This window comes from Arachis stenosperma, unplaced genomic scaffold (assembly GCF_014773155.1).
Source record: "Arachis stenosperma cultivar V10309 unplaced genomic scaffold, arast.V10309.gnm1.PFL2 arast.V10309.gnm1.Scaffold_100028, whole genome shotgun sequence".
NCBI lineage: Eukaryota > Viridiplantae > Streptophyta > Magnoliopsida > Fabales > Fabaceae > Arachis > Arachis stenosperma.
In genome coordinates this window covers 380,877-383,403 of record NW_026651370.1, presented here as the reverse complement: position 1 = coordinate 383,403, position 2,527 = coordinate 380,877, and the positions used below count along the sequence as shown (strand labels likewise).

The following is a 2,527-nucleotide window of genomic DNA, read 5'->3' as shown; positions in this document are numbered from 1 at the left end:
ATTTTATTTCATTTTATTATTTCGAAAATTATTTTTCTTATATAATAAAATAAATAAAATAAATCCACATCATTTCCCTTTCTCCATCATGGACCTAAGTGGAAATGAACTGCTTTTGTTCCCTTTCTCACTCAGGGACAAAGCATCTAAGTGGCTGGAATCCTTTCCAAAGGAGAGCTTAACAAATTGGAAAGATGTGGTGAATAAATTTTGGCAAGATTCTACTCTCCTCAAAGAATTAACAGGTTGAGAGCTGAGGTACAAACTTTCAGGCAACAAGATGGTGAAACTCTCTATGAGGCATGGGAGAGGTTTAAGGACTTAACAAGAAGGTGCCCACCAGACATGTTCAATGAATGGGTTCAATTGCACATTTTCTATGAAGGTCTTTCTTATGAGTCAAAGAAGGCTGTAGACTATTCATCAGGGGGCTCTCTGAACAAGAAGAAAACCATTGAAGAAGCCATAGATGTCATTGAGACTGTCACTGAGAATGACTACTTCTATGCTTCTGAAAGGAGAAACACTCGAGGAGTAATGGAGATGAACCACATGGATGCATTACTAGCTCAAAATAAGATGATCACCAAGCAGCTAGCAGATCTTACCAAGAAGGTGGATGAAAATCAAGTTGCAGCAGTCATCACTTCATCACCAGTGGTGGACGAAATTGTGATCATCAACAATGGCTCCAAAGATTTGGTGCTCTCAAACATGAATCTCACTTTGTCACAACTCTGCACAACTAACCAGCAAGTGTACTGGGTCGTCCAAGTAATACCTTACGTGAGTAAGGGTCGATCCCACAGAGATTGTTGGTATGAAGCAAGCTATGGTCATCTTGTAAATCCCAGTCAGGCAGATTTAACTGGATTAAGAGATTATTGGTATAAATAAAGATAATAAAATAAACAGATAATAAAGATAAAGTTACTCATGTAATTCAATGGTGGGAATTTCAGATAGGTGTATGGAGGTGCTGTGTTCCTTCTGAATCTCTGCTTTCCTACTTCTTCCTTCTAGTTTTTCATCACTCATTTCTATGGCAAGCTGTATGTAGGGCATCACTGTTGTCAATGGCTACATCCCATCCTCTCAGTGAAAATGGTCCAAATGCTCTGTCACAGCACGGCTAATCATTTGTCGGTTCTCAATCAGGTTGGAATAGAATCCAGTGATTCTTTTGCGTCTGTCACTAATGCCAGCCATTAGGAGTTTGAAGCTCGTCACAGTCATTCAATCCCGGAATCTTACTCGGAGTACCACAGACAAGGTTAAACTTTCCGGATTCCCATGAATGCCGCCATCAATTCTAGCTTATACCACGAAGATTCTGATCAAGGAATCCAAGAGATATGCGCTCAGTCTAAGGTAGAACGGAAGTGTTTGTCAGTCACGCGCGTTCATAGGTGAGAATGATGATGAGTGTCACGGATCATCACATTCTTCAAGTTGAAGTGCAACGAATATCTTAGGACAGGAATAAATCGAATTGGATAGAAAATAGTAGTAATTGCATTAAAATTTGAGGTACAGCAGAGCTCCACACCCTTAATCTATGGTGTGTAAAAACTCCACCGTTGAAAATACATAAGTGAAAGGTCCAGACATGGCCGAATGGCCAGCCCCCAGATCTAAGAACTAAACGTCCAAAGATTGAATAATACAATCCAAGATATCTAATAAACTAGTAAAAAGTTCTATTTATACTAAACTAGCTACTAGGGTTTACAGAGGTAAGTAATTGATGCATAAATTCACTTCCAGGGCCCACTTGGTGTGTGCTTGAGCTGAGCTTGATCTATCCACGAGCTGAGGCTTCTCTTGGAGTTGAACGCAAAGTTGTAACGTGTTTTGGGCGTTCAACTCTGGTTCGTGACGTGTTTCTGGCGTTTAACTCCAGAGTGCAGCATGAAACTGGCGTTGAGTGCCAGTTTACATCGTCAAATCTCGAATAAAGTATGGACTTATATTTCTGGAAAGCTCTAGATGTCTACTTTCCAACGGCGATAAGAGCGCGTCATTTGGAGTTCTGTAGCTCCAGAAAATTTATTTTGAGTGCAGGGAGGTCAGATTCCAACAGCATCAGCAGTCCTTTGTCAGCCTCTTATCAGAGTTTTGCTCAGGTCCCTCAATTTCAGCCAGAAAATACCTGAAATCACAGAAAAACACACAAACTCATAGTAAAGTCCAGAAATGTGAATTTAGCATAAAAACTAATGAAAACATCCATAAAATTAACTAGATTATACTAAAAACTACCTAAAAACAATGCCAAAAAGCATATAAATTATCCGCTCATCACAACACCAAACTTAAATTGTTGCTTGTCTCCAAGCAACTGAAGATCAATTAGGATAAAAAGAAGAAAATATACTATAAATTCTAAAATATCAATGAATATTAATTCTAATTAGATGAGCGGGACTTGTAGCTTTTTGCTTCTGAACAGTTTTGGCATCTCACTTTCTCCTTTGAAGTTTAGAATGATTGGCATCTATAGGAACTTAGAATTTCAGATAGTGTT

General features: G+C 38.9%; 1 non-coding gene across 1 annotated transcript; it reads right to left on the bottom strand.

Moving 5' to 3' along the window:
* Positions 1–243: 243 nt before the first annotated feature.
* Positions 244–347, bottom strand: LOC130959966 (small nucleolar RNA R71). The gene has a single exon (XR_009078939.1). It is a non-coding gene; the product is annotated as a small nucleolar RNA R71 (small nucleolar RNA).
* Positions 348–2,527: the final 2,180 nt, after the last annotated feature.